The sequence below is a fragment of the Neopsephotus bourkii genome, unplaced genomic scaffold, assembly GCF_033783945.1.
Source record: "Neopsephotus bourkii isolate Nb327-2 ecotype Australia unplaced genomic scaffold, CSIRO-AGI_Nbou_v1 NB_1572, whole genome shotgun sequence".
NCBI classification, from domain to species: Eukaryota; Metazoa; Chordata; class Aves; order Psittaciformes; family Psittacidae; genus Neopsephotus; species Neopsephotus bourkii.
In genome coordinates, this window is record NW_026902048.1 from 6,643,180 (window position 1) to 6,666,836 (window position 23,657).

A 23,657-nucleotide genomic window follows, 5' to 3' on the forward strand; every position below is an offset into this window, starting at 1 on the left:
AGATGCTTTGTTTTTTTTTTCCTCTTTACTTTTGGCTTGAAAATAAATGGTCAAAAACAAGACAGAAAAGAAGTTTTCTTGCTATTGAACCAAAAATTCAATTATCTGAAAAGCTCTTAATCTCATTTCAGTATAAGGTGTTGTCTGCAGAGGGAGGTGAGTGCGCAGTGCACTCCAGTACAACCTTAAAACCCAACCTGTTGCATTTTACCTCCCCCAGATGTTGTCCTCCATTGAGGACCAAGTTAGACCAGGAGAAAATAAATTTTCCTGGTCAAAGGTAGAAGAAAAATTGGTTTCAACCCACTTTCCTTAAGTTACCCAGGGTCTGAATTGCCATCTGGCCATGCTTGTTACTCTTCACTGGGTACCCAGGGGTTCTGGGCCAGCTTTATACTGAATCAGACAGCTTAGCGTAAAAACTGGAAAGCAGGAATCCTGGCCTTTGGTGCTCATCATGAAGAGTGTACTCCCAAAGCAGGGTTTCCACAAGGCTACATTTTGGCCCAATTATTAAATCACCAGGGACCCTACAGAACAAAATAAAATCAGAGACTTTTGTACAACACCCTTTGTATGAAGTAGGTTAACTATGGAAGGCTACAGAATAGCTTCTCATGAGCTTCTACTTGGTCACTTAAGCCAAACCTGGAGGGATACAGAACATGGAAAAGGTTCAAACAAATATCCACATGTCCAGGCTTTTGTCTGAGTTGGGCATGGACTTGCTGTACTGCAGCAGGCTGAGAAAAGCCTCTTGGGAAGATGCCACTGATTCAAAGGTTACGATCATGACCAAAGTAATTCTGTGAGCCTAAATAATGATCCTAGACTTGCCGTTGGGGTCTGAGCATCATCTTCTGCAGTGGGAAAAGAGTAATATTGCACCTCATAATTTAAGAGTCCCTGAAAATGAGTTTTTAAGATTTCTTAATCCATTTCATAGTTCAAATGATTCCTGTTTGTTCCTGAAACCTTCCTGTCTCTGACTCATCTACTTTCACGCTCCACCTTGTCCATGGGCTAAAACCTTAGACTCATCAGCTCCTGTCATCCAGAATGCAGTCTGACAGTGACTACAAAACCTCCCTAGGGAGACTGTGAATGTAAGCGGCTGCTAAAGCCACACAAATGGGACTGTGGAAACCCACAGGTCTGGGCTGCACATTGTCAACATATCACCTTTTCAAACACACACGAGATGCTCTTTCTTTTGCCCTTGCTGATGCGCCACCACTGCTCCTCTCTAGCAGAGCTCAGTGCATAGGGGGAATGCAGGGAGGCTCCTTTCCTCCTTGTTCACTGCCTTATCCATATCCTGTTTTCCCATCAGCAGAAGAATCCATAGGAGGCAAAGGTGGAGGTCCTCATCTGTGGGGTATCATGCTGCAGCAGTATCCCCATCGGGTTCAGGTGTCAGCAAGCCAATTGGCACTTTTGCTATTGCAACAGGAGTGTGACCTTTGTTTTTCCTGTAGCTTGAGTTGCTTTATCCAGGGAAATCACAGCAAGGGCACTGTGCCAAGTCCTGATCCCACTGAATTCAGTGACACAACTCCAGCTGACCTCGATGGGACTGGGATTTAAAGTAGCACCATGTAATTCCTATAGGTGTCTTGTACAGCTCTCTCTGCACGCTTACTTGACTTTCACACTCTTGATGAAAACGTGTCTTTATAAATTTACAAATAGCACAGCAGCTGTGTGTTTATATAACCTCATTTGAGGGCCACATGTATCCTCACCCTTGTGCTATTAATATTTATACTGTCACAACCACATACACATAAAATACCTCACACAAATACACATGCTTGCCATGGAACAATAAGGAAAATGGATTAAAACCCCTTCTGACTCAGTCATGTTCTTGAAAGACATTACGAAACACTTTTCACTAGATCTTGGTAACTTTGTCTGAACTTCTATGCTTCTTCACTCTTAGTTTCTGTGCAGCAACACCTCTCCCTGATTTGAAGTGACCTAAGTCCAAAACCTTTTGCAGAACAAAGTGAGATATTTCAGCCAGTTGGGAGTTAGTTTATAGGGCAACCAGGACTTTAAGTGCTGCAAGCTATTGACAGCAGAGCAAGCAACTCCAGCTGCTGCTGCTGCTTCCCAGCTATGTAATGAACATTGTTCACGAGGCCACAATGGAGCTGGGTAACAGCTCTTGACAAAATTGCTCTTTTTTTTTTTTAGGCAAAAATGCAGAATCAGGCTACTTTAGTCAATCTGCAAATTACTCAACTTGCTTCAAATGCAAACAGGAAAAAAACCTGCAAAACATACAGCCTAGATGCTTTATTTTGACAGCTCGGATGAAACATTTTGATTTTCTCATGCTGAAAAGCTTAACATTCTTGAATTTGCTTCCATTTAATTCTATCTGTTCCAAAGATTAAAATTATTTGTCCTATCCTAAATATTAATTATTTTTAAACTCTCTGCTTTGCTAGTGAAATTGGCTTAAATTATCATTTAATATTGGCCAAGTGCAACTCCTTCTCTTCCCTCCATGCTAATTTTCCAGCTCAGTCAACGAACCAGATCACTGTAAGGAGCCCAGTTCAGCTTTTTTTAACCAGTTCCTGAGACCAAGGATCAAACATGTGAAGGTTTGAGTAGGACAGACTTTATGCACCCCTTTGCACAGAAGTCAAGAGGCAGAGAGCAAGCAGCCTTGTTAAGTCTTCTCCTTTCCCTTTACGAGGAAACTTTGCTGTGAGACCACATGGCTGTTCTGATGCCAGCAAGTTCCCTGCAGATGGAGAGAGCAAACAAAAATGTGCATATTTACATTATACATGCAGATTAGATAGTGTGCATTCCTCACAGCCTGTCCCTGAAACACCCTCCAAAAGGAGCGTGGGGGAGAATGAAAAGGAGTTGAGTCCAACTCTCTTATTGTCTCACTCCCACACTCCTCCTCTTAAACAATTTGTACCCTTGGCTGATTAACCCTTTCTAGTGACCTGCATCATGGATAAAACTCCCCATGCCTGGCAATCTCCACCTTAGTACAAAAAGTGGAACTATTTGCTTTCAGAGTACTGTTAAATTCAAAAGCCATCAGAATTACGTGCAGGATGGAAGTGGTAATGATGGGGAAATTAAATACTGCATTTCTTTGCATTATCTGGTGAGATAACAGAACGGAGGTGTGGGTACATGTGTGTGCACATAAGGAGTTACTCTGACATGGAGCCAAAGCATTGAAATGGTGAACTGAAGCCCTGTTGTATTTACAAAGACCTTTTGCAACCAGGCTGACTTCCACAGACTATCTCATCCCTGAAGCTCTTTCTCTAAACACCCCTCCTCAGCACTCACAAGCTTGCTCCTTCTCAAAGCCAGTTTCAACCTCTCTTTCACTGCCCTGTAGTACCCATTCCTCCTCCAGCCTCACCTCCCTGGGTCATGGTGTGGAACTCCTAGTGCTCTGTAATGCCCTTCTGAGCACAAGTGTCCTCCCCCGTTCTTTGGGGGAGTAAAGAGCAAGCCAGTGATGGGCATCCCATAGTCTTCTCCTGGGGGGGGTCAAACATAGCCTTTTTGAAAGCAGTAGGTGTACAAGTTAGAGAACAGTGTCAGACCCAACTCTTCCCATATTATATTGGAAGGTCTTTGCACTCACAGCTCTTGCCTTCTTCCGAGCCTGGTCCTAGACACCTGTCTGGGGACTGGGCTGCTCAGCCTCATCTGCAGTGAGAGCAGCAAGAGAAGAGCCTGGGCCCACAGCAAAACCTTTGGCTTTCTCCAGGTGTCCCCTTCTTAAAAGGCTTGGACCTATCCCCTGCATATGCAAGTCTGGGATCATACTTTGCTGATAGATCCAGAGCAGCAAGAGCCTGCAGGTAATCAAAGACCATTGCTTAGCCCAAGAGGAATCACCCTGATGAGCACCCATGCTCCTGCGCTCATCCATAGCTCCTCTCTCACACTGCAGCACTCACATCTGCCCTCCCAAACGGGATTCCTCAGGGCACTTGTCCTTCTAGCTCTCCATTGAGTGGCCAACACACTCCCCTCACCCTCCTACACAGCTCAGCATCGCAGCTCAGTTGGGATCTACACCCCATCTCTCTGCAGAAAACCTTTGCATGCTGTGCCAGCTGCCACCTCACTGACAGATGCTCTGCTCAGGCACACTTTATCAGTTTTACACAGTGGCTGCCTGCTTAAATGTTTCATGCCTCGTGCCAAACTTTTAGTGCTCCCAGTCAGAGGGAACAATGTAGGCAAGTCCAGCCTGGACCATGCACTACTTCAGGGTGCTGATCACTGAACTCTTCATGGACTTCCCTGCAGTTAGTTTGTAATGCTGTGCTTGGGAGGAAAGAAGCTTTCCTTTGAAGTGAGATTGACTCCAGCCTTTTGAGCTGCAAGGAAAACTGCCTGCGCAGTGCCAGCTGTAGGAAAGAGCTTGGTTAAATGTAAGGTATGGAGGAATGAGAGATTCATGGCATCTCCCAGGCAGATGAATAAATTATACTTTTTGATATATTTTTAAAGGTGCAGTTTTACAGTTTATATCCATGAGGTATAAATGCCTTTGACTTATTTCCATATAGATAAATCAAGAGGTTATTAAGCACTGCAGTGGGACAGGGGAGGTGAATGGCAAAAACTCAGAGTGGCAGGTTCTGGGATGGAACACAGAGAGTTCTGGGATTTCTTGGGGTACTGTGGTTTTAAGGGTTATGAAAGGTCTGTCTTTAGTGTTGTGGCATAAGAAGCCTTCTAGCTCCTCTGACAGACTTTAAAGTGTTCTTACTGCCATGATAACAATGATATCAGAGCAAATGAAATACAGCTTAAAATCAAAAGGAAGCTAAAGCAATTTCGTTGTCTCATGTTGCACATTTACAGTCTCTTCTTCAAAGACCTCTCATGTTGCTATTTTCTATTCAAAATTGTCTTTCACACCACTTTCACCAGTATTATAGCTGGGTGCTCCCAGTATTACACTGAGGAATGTGACTAATATCCTTTACAGGTAGTCTGTGATGGTACTTTTCTGTGAAGGATTGTACAGGCTGGACCAGTGCAGCTGTTTATGACACTGATTAGCTCATGTGGCTGAGTGAGATTGCAGCTGTAGCTAAAAAAAAACCCAAAGGCTTTTTCAGGTCCCAAATCAACCCCTAACTATATGTGGAGACTTAAAATTAGGAAATTGCTTTTGCATTTTTAACGAAGCTGTTTGAACACCCAGCCTTCTTTCACTTAGCATATACAATATTGCACATTCAGAGCCTTGGAGCCCAGTTTACTTTAGTGTTACACCAGTTTTACTTTCAAGCAGTGTAATTCTCTGGTAAGTCAATGCCAATCCTGTTGTGTTCTTTTAAGGTGCAGTGTTCACCGAATGGCAGGCACAGCAGTTAGACCACTGCTGTCCTAGACTGTAGGAAAATGTGATGATGACCCAAGATTTTACTGCAGAAAGGGAGCCCCCGATGCACTCTGTGAATGAGGCTGAAGGATCACCCCATTTACAGCATCTTAAATGCAGGTCTGGTGTAATTTTGTTTAAAATTGAAGGAAAATAGTAAAGTCAATGTGGCACAAAGTACCATGCAAGTGTTGTGAAAAAAAGCTTCAAAGGGTACTAAAGTGCCATTGATTACCTTTGAGAGAGTCTTTAAGATCTCAAGTCCAAGATAAAGAACTTACACATACACTGTAATGTTAAACCATCATCTCTACACTTGCAATAACCACCTCTTCTCCCGTAAATGAATCCAGCCATTAACATCCTGTCAGGGGTTCTCACTGAAGATACACAAGGAAATCACAGCTAGTTACATTCCTGTTATGTTTAACAGTATTATGCCCTACAAAACCACCAGTGGTCACTTCTGCTTTGACAGCTAAGATTTTAAGAGGGATTAACATTCTTATTCTTAATGATGGCTTAATATCATAGAATCAACTAGGTTAGAAGAGACCTTTAATCTAATAAACTAAGATCGTATACTTTTGGGGAGAGGAGGAGAAAACGACATGTTTGGTTGATATTAACAAGATTACCATGTGAAGCATTTGGGTAGATACTGACTGTCATTTTGAGGAAGAATTTAGAGCAGTGCAGGAGGAGCATGGCATGAGTGATGTGGATTTAAACCTGACAGAGTGCAAAGTGGGGACAGGGAAATGAAAAGGGAAATCAGAGCAAATGTTTCAAAGACAAGAAATGTCACCTTAGATTCAAATCTCCACCTAGGTACCCAAAGACCAGCTGATGAGCTGACACAATATGGAAACCCTTACATGAGGAACACTGGTAATAGGCTCATCCTGAAAGACAGAAACAGCCCATTACAGTGGATTGAAATAAGCTGGACAGTGCATTTTAGTGCATTTAGTGTAAAGCATCCTTCCATCATTACTGCTTATCTCATCCTTCTTCACTAGCAGCTCTGTTGCTGTTTCAACCCTTGAGCAGTTTATCTCATTTGTTTTCGACACTTTGAGCTTGTCCCTTGTTTTTCCATTGCTGAGTTGCTTTTTTGGGAGGCGGAATGAGAGATAATGACAGCAAAGCATGTTCTGGAAGCACCATCCTCTGCTTGCAAGACTCCCATGAGCATTTTCAGGGTCAGACTACTTTCTGAGGAAGAAAGCCAGCACTAGAACCCCAGTCTGTGTGGCCAGTGCCTTTCTGCTGTTAACACACAGGCTGAGCACACTGGGGCAAGGAGCAGCTTGTGTTTGCAGGGACCTCCAAGGAGAACAGCCTGGAAATGTCAGAACTCCTTTCCTTTACAAGCCCGCTCTTGGGAAGCACAAGAAGAAGCTCAGTCCAGCCACAGACTGCGGTAAGGAAGGGGCTGTCATGCAGAAAATCTTGGCAGAAACCTTCAACTACTGAACCCTCTCCCAGCACCACAGAACCAACCCAGCCAAGCGAGTGACAGCTACTAACAGGCCATCTCCCAGCCTGGCCCGCATCCGACTCACTGCCTGAGCCAATGCTCACTGTCACTGTGCTGCCTTACCTAGACAGAGCCAGGCAGGTGGCACTGGCTTGAAGCCAGAGAAAAGCAGTTCATTCCTGGGGAGTAGTCTTCCCTCCGAGGTGGCACGTGATGGGAGATGTGCTGTGTGTTGGCAGCAAGATCTGATGTGCCTTATAACAGTTTCCAAATCTTTGGAACTAGCTCAGGCTTGAAATTCAGAGGAATTTGGTTAACTTGTTCTGTTTTGTCTGAATAGCACTTACTTTTTTTTTTTCTTGCATGTGGCTTCTGGCTTCAGCTCCTGTTGGGAGTGCTGAAATTCTATCACAAAAGCTGCATCATCACTTAGCTTTTTATTACAGTCTTTCAGCACTACATGATTGCTGGTGAATCTCCAGCCATGCTGGAAATGGAAAGAAACAACCACCAGCTCTTTAGATGAAGCAAAAAGACCATGTCTTTCTGCCAGCAGCCACCCCATTTGCATTTCCCCTCTCCTCCAGCAACTGATGTTACCACAAGATGGGATTAACTGGAGGTCCCCTTTACCTTCAGGAAGGTTATTTGCAGAGGGAGTTATTTTCAGAGTGAGTGACAGCACTGGTGAGAAGGAGAGAGGTCCCTGTAGGGTCTGTAATACCCCTCCTTGCACCTCCTTAGTAATCTCTCCTCTGCAGACCTGTCCTACCCAACCCTGCTTACCTAGTAATTGCTGAAGGAATCAAAATACAAAGTATGGCAGCTGCAGGCATCCTGTGGTAAAGAAAATCCCTGCATTCGCATGCACAAGTCTAAGAGAGAGAAGGAGAGAAAGCACATTAAAGAGAAGATAACTTTTGCAGCAGGCTGGTGTGTCCTTGACCAAACGAGACATCAAAGACAGCTTCAGTGATTTACTCTTTGACAGGCTGGCATCTCTGTGATTCACAGAGCTAATCAATTAGGTGATACATTCCCCCTCCCTGCCACCCCTTTCTTTTTAACAGCTTCTTGCCAAGAGTGGAAATGCTTCAGAATGGAATGGGTACCGATATCCAGACCACACTGCTAGAGCAGACAAATACCAGCCCAGTGGGTCTGAAAGGGGGTCACTGCCAAAGGGGATTTGCCACAGGAACAAGGGCAGTTTAGCCCCACTGACAATGGATACTACATATTTCTGGGTCATAAAACCTAGTCAGAGTTGCACAGTTGCACAGCCCCTTCATTTAACAGGACTTGGGTCTATCCTTCCCCACCCCTTCTATGCCACATGCAGGCTTTACAAGCCGTCAAGCACTCCAGCCCTTCAGCCATATGCATATAGGACATTGCCCTTCCGAAGCACACTTCCCTCTCAACATACATATCTGCTCCTACAGGCAATAATAGTGACCCTTTTGTAGACCCAAAGTAACTCTTCATAATTCCCCCTTTGCCACATTCAGGCACACAGACATATACGTGCACACAAAAGATGCACACAAAAATGTGCAGGCACTTCAGGTATCCACATGCACACAGATACATCCCCTGACCATGCTCATATTGATGTTCCACACTTAATGCATTTTACACATGCAAGTGCTCACCCTACTTCACACACTCTGTGGCATGTCTGCACCAACCCCAGTGTATGCACCAGCCTTCTGCCAGTGCCTGCTCTGATGACTGCTAATGAGGGAAAAATTAGTAAAGAGCAGCATTCTCATTGTCTGCTTCCTCACACTCATTTCAGGTGGGATGCAGGAAAGCATCCCAAAACCAACAGCATCTGCAATAACAAAACCCTTCAAAACTGTTCAGTTTTGAAACCTTGACATCCAATGATCAAATACAAACCATAGCAATCCTTCATTTTCCAAATGCTGCATCAAGGCACAGCACACTCCTCTTCAGGTGAAAATATTATGTTTGCTGTCCTATTGCAGAATGAGAGACACAGTCACAGCAGAGCAAGTCTTAGCGAGGAGCGAGCCCTGGGAGGCACAGAGGCTTTGAAATACACCACAACAGGCTTCTGGGACTGAGCTGCAGCTGGCCAAGTACTGCCGAAGGCAGCCTGCATTTAATGTTCTTGTTTCGTCTTTCCTAATGAGAAGATACAGAAATCTGGCCACAGTACACACAAGGAGATGAGAGCAGTGTCTGGGGCTCGGGGATAAAACCCCTCCATGCATGAGATTCTCTGAAGCCTATAGCTATCCCAGGACAGAAATCTTCCTAGGGACACATATGGGGACTGAACCATTTTGAGTCACAGCCAGAGTCTGAATGAGCAAGCGCTGGGATGCTGAGCCAGCCACATCAATATTTGCAGTGTTTAAAATTTTATTGAAGATAATATCAGAAATCTCTAGTCTTTACGGCTGCAAGACTTTATCTTCTGAACATGGCCACTGTAGTGCTTCCCATGTGAATATGCTTTTGCACAGCTCAAAGCAGCAGGCATGAGTCTGAGCAGGTGCAGAGCACAAGGAGAAAGCAATAGAGCTCCTCTAATGTAAATGTGTTCAGAAAAGAGACCCAGTTATTCCTGAAAGAAAGGGGATTTTTCCCTATTTGTCACCTGTCCTGGTGCTTGGCAGGAACTATTTCAGGGTAATTCCTGGTGAATGTTTCATTCCTGGTCTTTCTAGCAGAAACATGATGCTAACAAAGATGAAAGGACAGTGTTGTTCATTGGCAGAGCACCATCAGAAAAGCTGTGTTAAGAAAGTGGGAACTCACACAGTTTTTACCGCTGCCTCTCAGCATCATGAGTTATAATGTAGTTGAATGGTGAAGAAATCTTTTCCTCTGGGTTCAGACTGGAGATCTTTCACTCTGGCACATGAGGTTCAGAGAATGCAGGCAAAAACTGACAGTCTTATCCTGTTCTCTATCCTTGGTAGCACAGACTGTCTTGAGCACCCTGGGGTGCACCCAGCTGAGCCCTGGCTCCTAGCTCCCTCTTGCTGCTCAGAAGAGCCTCCTGCAAAAACAGAGACATTGTTGAATATTCTCTGATTTGATGTGGATGAAATCTCTCATCAGATCCTGCTGCTCTTCATGGCAAAATACCCACAGGCAACAGAGTCCAATTTTTACCCGTTCAGCTTCAGGCATAAATTTGCTGTTTTCAAAGTGGAGACAGCATCAGATGGCAGAGCGAAGGGGGGAAAAAGAGTCCTTCACCAGCTGTGAAAACTGCCCTTTTAATTTTCATGAAAAGATATGAGACAAGAACAAAAGAAATGTTCTGCTGGCTGTTTTATTCCTCATTGGTGTTGTCGACAGTGAGCGTTTCCTCTCAGCATTCAACTCTTAGTTGTCATTAGCTGCTGGATCTCTTTTCAGCTTCTCTCCTTTCTCCTTCGTGAATTACATCCTTCTAGATATCACCTTTTGAATTTACATTCAGTCTGGGGGGGGCAAGCTTTCTCTCTTCTGCCCGTGACATGAAAACGGTTGTTTCCTCTTCTCCTACCCAGTTTCCCCTGATGAAGTAAATTCTGTTTCTGTTACTCCACTTTGAGGTCCTGCTTCAGATGTTAGTCTTTCTGTTTTACATCTACACTGTGTCTCATTAAAACTGTGCATCAGTCCAGATTTCTCCTCATTACAACAGGCAGAGCTTATGGGAACAGTTATAATGAGGGCAAAGAGTATGGCTCAAAAGCAACTTCTAATAGCTCATTAGCAAAAAAAAAGACAACACCACTTTTGTTTCCTTATTCATTTTAAACATCTGAGAGTCATCTCCTTCCCAGCCCATGGAGGTTACCAGCATTTAGTCTTCAAAATCAAGGCAAAGCCTCCACCTTCACTGAGGAATGTCTCACAGCCTTACAAGTGTCCTGGACTCCTGTGTCCTGTGATTATATCTGCAGGTGTTTGTGAGTCACTTAATGTGGTTGCTCAGTGCTCATTTATCACCTCAGTGCTCGTACTACAGCTGGGGAACAGCAAGGGAGCAGTGCTGCACACTGGCAATCCAGCTGCTGATGCTATTTACTTCTCTGCTTCAAGGTGGACCCAGTCCTGCTCTCTGATATTCTGCTTCTGTTCACTCATAGTTGCTTAGGTTTGTACGTCAGCCTGACCCAGATTTGGAGTACAGATGTTGTTCCAAATATTTTCCAGAATCTTGGTGTGAGATCCTAGTCCTGGCTGGTGATGTATTGAACACATGGGGAATGTTAGATTTCCCTTTTTTATGGAAATTAACAAAAAAAAAAGGAGGTTTTCAAGCATGAAACAAGCTTTAAAAGAGCCCACCTTGTCTTTTATCCTCTTCTCCTTCTGAGAAACATCCAGTAGGAGCTGCTATATACCTGGAAGTGTTCTCAAGAGCTACCCATTCTTTCAGCTGTAAAGGAGCAGAGCTGAAGTCATTGCTGGGCTTTACCCTGCCCTTACTTCAGCAAGGAGGCTGAACATTATGGAAACGATGTGATAATCAAGCACAGGCCTTAGAATTTATGCGCCTATATTGTTGCATCACTGGAACATCTTTCAGGATGAAGCAATTTACATTGTAAAATACCAGTGCACTAAAAAGCTTAGGAGGAGCTTCATTGCATTGACAGCCTGGCTCATGTATTCTTATTAGCTATTCACAGTGTCTATCAGAGAAAAAGGCTATCCTCGATGATGTTTAAAGCTGAACTTTTGCTCCTTTCAGTGAAGGCTCAAAACGTAACATTTTGACAGTCTCACAAGATGCTGAGGCTCTTTTTGAGAGCTGACATGGAGGGTGCCACTTCTGAATGGGTGATGTCTTCAAAGGACTGAAGAGTGATGAGGCCACAACTTGATTGTACCTCATCCTCAGGAAGAGTGTGGCTGGTGTCTTCTAGCAAGCTCAAACTCCTGCACTGCAGCTGTAAGGCGTTTAGGGAGCTGCTTGCTTTGGGCATTGCGTGTGGCTGACTGTGCTGGTCAGTTGAGATAGGAAGGTATCATCTTCCCTGGAGCACTATGCTCCTCAGTCAGAAGTAGGAACACAACTACGTTTGAAAGAAGCACTTTATTTTTAGCTTATGGTTCATAATTTCGCTTCTATACATCATGATGACTCATGCTTTTGTTCCTCCTTCCTTGCGTGAGTGCCTGAAGAGAAAACATGATTCTTTCTTTGGTGCATGGTCTCTCTGAGGGCTTCTTGTTGCAGTGAAGTCTGGCAATAACAAGGGCTTCTTTTCAACCAAGAACTTTTTCTGCTGAGAGAGTTTGGAGAAATTTCTTCTTTTTTTCCCTAAGAAATTCATTGGTCACACCTGTCTGAAACAGAAAAGGCCTCCAAATGGAAAAGGAGCTATTAACACAATGGACAAGAGGCCATCCCATGCATCAAATCCTGTTCCTCACATCATACCAACCCTTTAGCAGATGTTCAGTCCAGATGATTCCCCAGAACATCTGTGCCATATCTTCTACCTGCTGCAAGCCACAAAACACCTCCCTGCAGGACCTTGTAATAAACTTCAGACCCTGTGTAGAAAAGACAAAACCTTCAAACCTGCAGTGTATTACAGAGAAATATGGGGGAGATCAAAGGCAAAGAAAGGAGCAGCTTCCAACGGTTACCTCATGCTTTCTACATGCACTAGGACTGACTTTTCCTAATGTAAAGCCATGGCACTGTGCTAACAACTAGCACTTTTTGTTACCCTGAAGCTCATGGCTCACCTAAGCTTTCTCTGATCCCTCCAGTGAGCCATTAGTGCACCAACTGTTGTGAGGTTGTTTTAGCAACAGTTTGAAAAGTGATTTTTTATGAGCTGTTTATTAGCTTCTCAGATTTATTATGTTCCATTCAGACCGATTATGTGAAGTAATAATAAAAAAAAACCCCTCCAACAAAAACACGAACTAAAACAAAACAAAACATTATTAATAATTTCTTCCTTTATTTCTTTCCCCAACACTTTTGGAATAAATGTCGGAATAAATTCAAGTCAACAATGTCAAAGGCAATCATTGGTCTTGAATATTTCAAACTTTGAGCACCTAAATGAAGGTTCTTGTGAGTGAATTTACTTGCAGGAGGTGATTTATGGATCCATCCCCAGGTGATTATCTATCTCCTTCTTCCTCTCTTAGGAAGCTGGGTGTCCCTGGCTAGACACATAGATGGACACATAACTTTGAGAGAAAAACATTCAAACTTTCAAACTTTTTCAGAGCTTGATGGTGCTGATGGGAACCTCTCCATAGTCCAGACCCGAAGGACTTCCAAGTGTTGCACCAAGCAGGGGCTGTGGGAAGGATTTGCTCCCCAAGAATATGGGGCTATGCAAACTAATGTCAACTTGATCAGAAGCTTCTTAGCTAGATTGTAAAGGGGAGCTCTTCTGCCAAGAGCACTAATCTCTGTGATCATCCTTTGGATAAAAGCTAGTCTGTTGACAAATTAGTTTTTTTCCCATTTGTGTTGCATTTTCCCTTAATGGTCCCAGCTGGAGCTCAAAGCCACAAATTTCAGCCAAGTTCCAGGTTTTGCTGTGCTTTGGAAGTGATGTTCATGTAAGTACATGTACAAACTAGATACCTGGCCAGCTGGTCCCCAGCATGGCTGCAACAAGCTCAGTACCCCTCCATCCCAGCCTCAGCAACAAGGGAGTTACCCCACTCCCCTTGCTGCCAGTGGAAGCAGGTCTGCTGATTGTAAAAAAATCCCTGGGAATTGCAAGCTGAGGCCCTAGGAAATCCAGTGGGACTGAAACTTGGACACATTTTCACTTTCCCCTGACAGTTAATGAGATTAAAGCCCAAGAGGATTCTCTGACAATTACTGAGTGTGATGAGAATGTGGCTCCTGCTCAGTGATAAACAGAGCTCATACAAGCAGCCTTCAACAAGGAGTTAGTGAGTCCTCACAGGAGTAAACATACCCTTTTTGGCTGTGTAAAGCACCAACTTGCCCCTGACATATCACTCCTCATGGCTGGTTGTTTTCTTTCTTCTGGTCTGTCCATTGACTGAAGAGGCCACAGAGAAAGAACTCTTCTTCAGCCATAAAAAATGGATTCTCTCAGGTTTAACGGTGGCATCAAGACAGAAATAAAGATCTTCAGTCTCCCCCGTAATTAATACCCATCCATCAGCTTTAAAATCACCTGTGTATAATAAATGCAAGAAGCTAAACATATTGCTGCTGAGCTTCTGCTAGTTGTCATCCAGGCAAGACAATTTATGACACCTTTCCTGAGCATCCTTCGAGGGCTCATTCATGTAGTTCCTCTAAAGACCAGATGCAGTCTTGAGAATATGAGAATTCAGAGATTTGCCCTGCTGCCTTATCATTCCTGATAAGTGTTCTTGTTTAATCATTTCCCTGCATAAAGCCTAGGGTTCTCTTGTGTTTGTCTGTGTCATATTAATAAAGGTCCATTTGGAAGGACACTGGGTGTGGAAATGATTTGACCGAGGTTAAGTAACAATTGTACAAAATTGTTTTGACATTATGTTAATATCTGCTCATGTATTATCCCCAATTTAAAGTTAATCACCAAAATTACTGTTGCAGTTCCCAAAATCTAATGAAATAAGATTTGCTGAGGTGTGAATAATGCAGAAATTGAGAAGCGCACAGTCACTATATAAAAGAACCAAAACAAACTGCCAATTTTAACTCTCTGAGTGCTCGTATAAACTGACCTGAGTTCATAAGTTATATCAGACCTTTAACACTTTGATATCATGCTGATGACTGAACACTGCAATGAGTGTCCTGCCTGCATGCCTGTGAGTGCACAGGGCTCAGTGCACAGGGGTCCTGCTCAGTTGCCCGGCCAGATGTTTCAAGCTATTAAGCATGAATTGGTGCTTTTACAGTCAATGGGTTTGACCATGACTTGGCTGTGCTAGGATAAACATATCTGATCAGGGAAGATAAAGGCAGACCACCACTATCATGAAAAAGCATTTGAAATAAGTGTTTACCATAAATTCAAATAAAAAAGCTGAAGGTAAGCACAAGGAATCAGAAGAGATGGATGTGTTTGTTTGTCTCTTGTGTTATACCTAAATGAATATGAAGAAAACGGAGGAGGAAACATCAGTGCTTCAACCAAACAGCCTGGTCTGCAGCTCACTGTTAGCTAATTTAAAAACAAAACAAAACAAATACAGAATTAGGTTTGAAAAATCAGCTAAATCCATTCTCACATGGAAGTTTGGTGTAGGACAAATTCAAAGCAAAGAATAACTGTTTCTGTAGAAACTGGAAAAAGGGAAATGATGGATATGATTGATATGCACCAGTGCTTCAATCACTTCAAAGGGCATCCAAACAGCACACCTGAAAGCTTGTTGCCTTAGATGTGCAAGTGGGGTATAATGGGAAGGGTGGGAGAATTGTTAGGCTGAAGGCTTGGCTGAGAAGGAAGTCAGAGACACAGCTGTGATTAAGGCTGGGTGGCTCAGGGTGAATTTGCAGGGAGGGTGATGCTCTATGCTCAGCTGTGCCATTTCAGGTCCAGGAAGCAGGCAGAGAAAGTCAGAAACAAGCAATATGTACTGTGGCAGTGGTGCAGAAAGCAAAACATGTGGATCCAGCTGCCTCCCGAAAAAAAAAAGGGAAAAGAAAGAGAAATGAAAACTAATTGTAGAATACCAGGTTGGAAGGGAGATCAAGAATCACCTGGTCCAACCTTTCTTGTCAAAAGCACAGGAGAGACCCGAGAAAGGAAGGAGAAATCAAACTGACAATTGCAGCAGCTTTCCTTCAAAGTTGCCCCAGGGATAACTAAAAGTTGCCATGAATTACAGAGCTAGTTCTTGTGTCCAGCCTGAAGTACAAGACAGACAACGATGACTCACTTAAGGTGCTTATACAATCAATAGTAGAAGCAGCCACAGATGATCCAGTCTTTGATCCTCACTTCATACCCCAAACCTGCTGACTTAATGGGCAAGGCAGTAAGGTTCACTTTTCCTGATAGAAAATTCCACTTTACACATGCAAAATGAAACAGTCTGCGTTTGCATCTAGTCTTCATGAGGCTGGGTGTGCAGACATATAGTCACTCACAACCCCACCTGTTCCAGCACACTAATTGCAGCTAGTTTTGTGGATAACAAGTGCTGAAACAAACTTGAAAGAGGATAAAGACCTGATCCTCTGTATGCCTAAAAAAGCTACAGAATAGATGCATTGTTGGCTTTAATAAATTTCACATGGAGATTTCATATCCTCTCTAAAGTCGTTCCACCAAATCCTGTTTTCACCTTTTTCACCTACCAATACCTGTAAAATGACCCTTGTTATTCTGGACACTTTGGTGTTGGGACTTTTGCTGTAACATCCAAATGAAGATATTTTGATTCACAAAAAAGAAGAATTAAAAATGATTTTCTCTTGTCATTTTAATTATTTTTCTTATAGTACGATGGAGCCAAATATCTACCAGGGCAAAATTGATAGCAGCTCCCAGAAATACGAGAAAATGGCTCAGGCATAACATACTTCATGTGTGGACTCTAGCTGTATTTCAAAAGGAAAGATAATACATGGAATTACTCCATAAATTATTGGAGTTTGAAATAAACCGATTGCCACAATGGTTAGGAAGGAGGTACCTTTTAGAAGTGTTGGTAAAACAGGGATCCTTCTTCCCTGAACTTTCAAGTTCAGGCTCAAAAATCAGTGGCTTTTGTAGACTTAGTGTAATCTCTCTTGCATTGTAAGTACCATGAGAAAATTGAGGTAGGGTACATGTCTTCTGGTTAATATGGCATTAATTCAGAGCTATGTGTGACGATGTCACCCTCTTGTAGTTAGGAAGTGTAAGTGCACTTAACTGCAAGTTGTAAGCTTTGTGGTAGCACAGCCTTTAGTCACATCAGACTGCCTGAGGCAGTCAAGATCTTGGAAGCCAATTAGCCCCAGGCTCAGTTAATACCGGCCTGGGAGTTAAGGCAATTGCAGACTCTGAAGGCGCAAACTGGGAGCTGTGGCCACAAGTGCAAAGTAAATAGCAAACCATGGACCACAAACCGATTTAAAAATCAAAATCAAAGTAAATCTCTGGGTCCCATTACTGTCTCCTCTTTTAGCAGTAGGCAGGGATCAAAAGGAAAGAACCCTTTAGCGCTTAGTAGCTCTGGAGAAGAGCTAGACTCTTCCAAACTGAACTACTAGTCTAGTTAAGTCTTTCTATTGCATGATCTCTTGGAATAACTTCCATTTCTAATATAGTTTTGTTAACATGCAGCTTTCCAGACTCATCCAAATCAAAACGAACACTGGTTCTAGACAATTGCTAATGAGACAAGATTTAATACCTTAGGAACCCTTTGCTTTATCCTTGCCTTGCCCATTTTGCTTTTAATTAAAGAAGGGTTTGTGGACAGACTGGTGCCTCCTCAGCCATAATTTTTTGTCTCCCTCTTTGATTAACAATCTCAGCACCATCTGCATTAACAAGTGTTCATGATTCATGGGCACTTCTGTTTTCTTGCAGAGGCTTCTGGGAGGTTACTAAGAAACTTAACATTTCTGTAGGGCTGTGTTATGGTAATATCCAACATACACAAGGTTACTCAATTCATTACATTTATTTAGTATGCTTACAACTGAAACTACAAACTCTACTTTCTATGTACAGTTGATTGCTCTTAAATCTATTTACAACAGTTGTCTAAGCAATCTCAAACTTCCCATGACTTCAGGCAAAGAGAGGCTGTTTCAGCTCTACCTTCTCTGTAGCTGAGCAAGCCTTCACATTTTGTGGGTGAGTTTGGCTGGCCTCTTCCCACAGAAAACAAATCATCTGCAAACTGGAATTCCAGCCAGCCTTGCTGAATGGCTCACAAAATGTTCACTTAGCCTGAAGCTGGGATCTGTGTTGTCTGAGCCAAGTTTCAGGGGAGGCAGCAAGGGTTTCTGGTATTGGGTGGATGTCAGGCAGGTTACGGAAGTTATGAGCAAGCGTTGATGCCTATTTCAGACCCAGTGTTCAGAGATGCAGGCTTAGCAAAGTGGAATCCCTGAGAACTGAAATCCTCATGTAAACCCCGAACAACTGCAATTACAGCTCTCACTGCTTTTTCCTCTGGGATGTGGCTGCCAGCTGAGGCCCATTTGTACATAACCTCAGTGCTGCAGATACATCCAAGGCTTCTGAGACAGAAGTTGTTTCATTTCAGCTTGTGATGATGATGCTTTAGAAACCACAAGGAGAAACTCCTGCTCACAGGTCTCCTTAGCCATCTCTCTGAGTCACTTTCCAAGCTTTTTGGCTTCTCCAGAGACACTGGGCTGCTTTATTAATAGTTTCCATCGCCAGCCAGCCTGAACCACTGTCCGGTCCCCTGCACACAAGGATTAAATGGTGGATTACAGCTCTGGACTCTGGTGTATTTGCTCTGCCTGAGCACTGCAAAGCTCTCTGGGCTCTGTTCTCTCCTCTACACCTTGGCCTGGGCCCTCCTTGAAATTGCTTTCCTTTTGTCTGCAGGACCAAGGTCCTCCTGGATCTGAAATCATAAGGCATTGAACACCTTAAAGCCATGGGCACACACTGACCAGAGGAATTCAACGGTTCAGCCCCTGCGCAATGAGCCAGGGACTTTGAAGCACAGACTGGCAAGTTGGATGGAAGAAGGGAGCTTGGATACATTATTAGTCTTAAGGTGAGTGCTGCTTTGTGTCATTGGCCTAGTACTCTGCTCAGGGGAAAAAACAGATTATTCCTGATATAAATCTAGGATCAACAGTAAAAGACTCTTCATGGTGGATTTATTAATCTGTCTTGCTCCAGGCTTTCTAAACAAAAGAGCTGTGTTTCTTGGCTGGCTGTGAGTGAAAGAGGTTAATACCGAAGACTGCACAAGGTTCTGCAATTAGACAATTTCTTTGTAGCATAATGTAGGCACCAAGATGACCTCAGAGGCCTTTTTTGCTGTTGCAGAAGCATATTGGACAAGTTTTCTCAGCAGCTGTGCCTTAGTGTTCCATATTAAATGTGCTGATTATAAATTACAACAGCTACCCTAGGATCTTCCTATCACTTTGGATTTCTTCATGGCAACTTTCTTTCTTTTCCCTTGCCTCCAAGGGGTGCTTTGCAAATATGTACCATCCGGTGGGAAAGCAGATGGAGGATAATAAAAGTTTATGTTTTATGGATTCATACAAAGATTGTTCTGTCTTTTTTCTTAAAAAATATATTAAAGAAAAGGACTTGCCTCATATTTCTCTTTAGGAAAAGAAGTTTCAAGCTAACAGGGTAGAACTCACAGCCGTGGGAAAGGTGGAGGTGTGCATAGCCACAATATCTGAAGAGACAGAGATATCAGAGCTCATGATGCAGATGTATTGTTATTATTCTTGCTTTGCCACGATTTAGCTTTTTATTTATATTCTGGTTAACCCCTCCCACCTGTACTACTTCCACCCACACCACAGCAAGTTCAATATATGGTGTATTTCTGCTTGCTAGAGTGAGAAGTTCATGGAGGACATCTGGGGAGAAGGGCTAATTGCAGCCCTCTTGGCTGTCTGGGAGAGGAACACATCAGCTCTACAAAGTGCCCTAGCTGCTGGGCATCAGCTCATCATTCACTCAATTTCCTCTGCTGAAAGGCCTGTGCAGGAGGAGCTGTGGTTTAGTTGCTTGGGTGACGAGATGGGGTCTTTTTTGATTGTGTTTTTTTGAGTTGATTCTTCCCTCCTCCCCACACCCTAGCCGACTTCAGCTGTAAGATGTGTTGCTGCCTTTGATTCCCTTTAACTGTTTCATCTGTGTTGCTTGTGATGTTTTCTTTTCTCTTTAGTGTTATTTCTGGGAGAGGTTTATGTGTAGGAGCTGTTGGTCTGGTGTGAGCAACTAGTGAAAGCTACATTATGATTAGGTGAATTTACTTTTCCAGTTGCCTTCTGGAGATAGCTGGAGTGTCCATGATCTCTTAACTGAGGTGTGATTTTTCACTGAGAAGAAGATGCTCTTTGTCATGGAGTAAAAGGAGCACAAGGTCCTCTTCAGCTGTGTAGTTGTACCTATGCCCTGTAATAAGTGGGTTTTATCCCCATTTGCAGTGTGGCTCCCCAAAACTAGAGTGGCATGATGGGTTTTCTTGCAAGAGTTTATGGCTCTAATTACTCTTTTAACTACTGGTTACAAGCTCTTAGAAGTGGTCTGTAGGTCCCGGGAAGTCCTTAAGTAGCAGACTGAAAATATGGTTTGCAATTGTTTGAGAGCTAAGCTCAGAGCCCAAGTATTTTGGCTGACTTCTGAGCTTTATCTCTTTCTGTTTTCTTCCCTTCTCCCCAGCGCACTCATCCATCTCAAGAGACCTGAAGACTCCCAGCTAAAGAGAACTGAATGTTTAACAATGGTATTGTAAGCTTATTGGAACCTGAAACACAGCAGGAGGTTTGCTACCCTGGCCTTTATGCTTATTGTGAACAAAAGAGCTGTTAGGATGAGGTTAGTGGCACATACCACCGCTGAGTTGGCTGAGATGCAAGGGCACAAAAGCAGCCACTTGATTTTAGGGACAGGCATGGGAATGGGGCTCTCCAAGCAGAAAACCATTGAAAAGTCAAACTGCTCTGGCTCAGACTGATGTTGAACCAGTATATTTAGACCTGCTGTTTATCTGTTGTGTGCATTCTGCTCTAAAGCTGGCATACCACATAGACGTTAGGAGTAGCTTGTTCACAGTTCAGGGGGAAAAAAACCACAATACTGAATGTTAAGGGCCTTTTTAGACCACAGAAGAAAGGGATGTAACAATTTCCAATGTCTGTGTTTGTCTAACATTGATTTCCAATTGGGAAACAAGGTGGATGTTTTTAACAACGGGATGATGAACCCCTGTAGTGGTTGCTTAAGGGATGCGGCAAGTTCTCTGTAACTTAAATCCAATACCTCGAGTTCAGATCACTTTCCTGAAGGAGGCAATCCAGTCTCAGTAAAGAACCACTGGGTGAATTTTTATGTCCACAGGTAAGTGAGAGGTCAGACTGGATGATCATAATGGTCTTGGTTTTTTACCTTCAGAGTTGAAATCCTTGAGCATGTACTTTATTAAAGTGAACAAAAAGATGAGAAAGATCTTACAGACAAATATTGCCTGCCAAACCCAGTTATCAGGACTGCAGTTCAAAGATCTACCTACTGGGCAAGAAACATTTGACCACTGGTAATGGCAAAGGATGGAAGTGCTAGGATAAGCAAGAGGGCTTCAAGAAAAGGGTTTCCAAGCTCAGGAAACCTGCATTTTCCTGTGTAGAGAAGACTGGAAAGAAATATGAATTTTCTTAGGCTAAGCTAAAGTCTGTTTCAGAAGAGAACCTCTCAGAAGGGTGCAGAACCCAGCGTGTTAACAGTGTGGCTGGAGGGAACAGAAGTAGGAGCTGCAAAAAAGCCATAAGAGTGGCTCTAAGCATGAGTGAGGATGAAATGGGCAGCTAGGGCCACAACTATGATGTGTCTCAAAGCTTGCTTCCTCTCCTACCACTGCACAGGTGTGCATGAAAAAGGTAATCTCACACCTTTAGTGTTTTTCCCTGCAATCCCTTGTAAAACAGCAAGAAGAGCCCTTGCTTTCCAGTGCAGAAAGTGGGGAGATGGCAGTTCCATTAAGGAGTGTTAGCAGCCGAGCTTGCCTTGTTTCTGATGCACTGCGTGCATACAGGTTATGAATAATTTCTTCCCTAAGAAATGAGCCCAGGTTAAAAATAGCCTCTGCATTTAGCTGTTTGCTGCCTCCTTCCTGCTTGCTGAGGCCGGAGATCCGTTGAAGTGCTGGCAGTCATTTTTAATGTGGAAATGTTTAAAAGCCAAAATTGTCTGGTACCCCTTGCCAATATGGGGAGCTCTGGGGATAGCTATAGGGCAGACAATGGAGTCTGGTTTTCTCCTTTCCCTGGCCAGGAGAGGGAGGGTTAAAAGTTCTCTCTGGAGACAACTTCTCCATTGCCCATTCCAGCCTTGACCCTCTGCTGAGGTTCTTAACAAAGAACCAAGTAACACTGGGTAGCCATAGGATCATAGAATGGTTTGGGTTGGAAAGGACCTTATAATCATCTAGTCTCCACTCCCTGCCATGATCAGGGACACCTCACACTAGACCATGTTGCTCCAGGCTCTGCCCACCCTGGCCTTTAACACTGGCAAAGATGGAGCATTTACTGCTTCTTTGGGCAATCTGTGCCAGTGCCTCAGCACCCTCACAGTAGTTTTGTAATATAGTACCTGGAATTGCATTAAGATACTTTCAAGTTACACGGACATCTTAATCTGTCTGGCATATGGGACAGCCCCCTGTGGGTTAACACCAGCTGCCTGTTACTGTCAATGGTGAACTTGTGAAACAAGGCATGTGTCTGGAGGGTCTGTGGTAACACTTGTCCATCCCTGCTCCTCTGCTGTGGGATTATATCTGCAAAGAGCGTGCAAATCTGGAAGCTTAGGACCTAAACTATGCTGATGATTTCTCATCAGTTCTCAGCTCAGTGTTTGCAGGAGTTTGTCACCAAATGAGAAGCTGGGGCACAGAAAGGTAGTAAGATTCCCTCATCACCTGCTGACCTGAAGTACTGATCAATAGCCTCAAATGGCACTGTAAGGAATGAGTGAGGATGAAATGGGAGGCAGGCAGCTAAAGCCACAACTATTCCTGTAGTTCCTGTAGTTTGCAATGAAATAATCAGGATTAAGCTCAAAGGCATGATTAAAACTATGCAGCTCACACTGGTGAAGAGGATGAAAACAATCAGGATTTTACGCCCTGAACTGTTAATGCAGTGGTTTTTACTCTGACTAATCAAAGCTCTTGGGGTGGGCAGGATTTAGCAGAACTTTCCTGAAGGAGAGATGGAGACTTCTGGTCTCTGTGCTTAGAAGAAGGGAAGGAAGGGGGACTGTAGGAATATAAAACATCCCCTGCCACCTCAGACATCAAAAACTGTGAGGAATGTCCATGGTTGTCATGGTTTTGGGCCTCTTGAGCCTGAAGTTTGTTCCCTCAGTGCAAACCTGAATGTTCTCTGCTCACCAAATGCAGCTATGCCTTTGCTGTGGGAGCATCCCTTCCATGGGTCCTCCAAGTCCTGCCACTTCTTCCCTTCCTCAGCTGCCAGAGCAGTGTGTGTCCTCAGGTCTCAGCCTTTCTTCCTTGTTTTATGGCTACACCTTGTCTGCTCACAGCCTCAGAGGTTCATTATAAAAAATGATCCATTTTCCAGAAATCACAAGGTTCTGTGTCTTCCACTTAAGTATTGTTTTATTTTAATAAGCAATTATGTTTTGAAGGCACCTCAGTGCTCCAGGCGTTACCACTTATCACCTGCTGAGTGATTTAAAGCTAGTGAAGCACATCCCATTTGCAGGTTGGAATAAGGCCTGGATCCTATAAGCAGACAAATGAGTTCAAAAATGCTCCATGCTTGTAACTCATTGCTTATGGTTTCATCTCCTTGTTCTCAGAACAGGGCCAGTTATGTGCTGGTGGGGTTGGAGGGTTGTCTGTTCACTTGCTGTTCAGATAAGAATCAAAGGGCTCATTAAAGGCTGTGAAAGGCAGAAGACTATCTGTTGGCTGTTCTATACTATTTCCACTGCCAAGTATCTTCTCTTTCTCTGCTACAGACCACAATACACTAGCTGCTAAATCAACCCACAGCTTGGGTATCCTTCGTGTGAGAGATGCAAATCACCTCCAGTGTGAGACTGCTGTAGAGGCAGGAAGCCAATGTGTCTCAGCTCTAGAACTGAT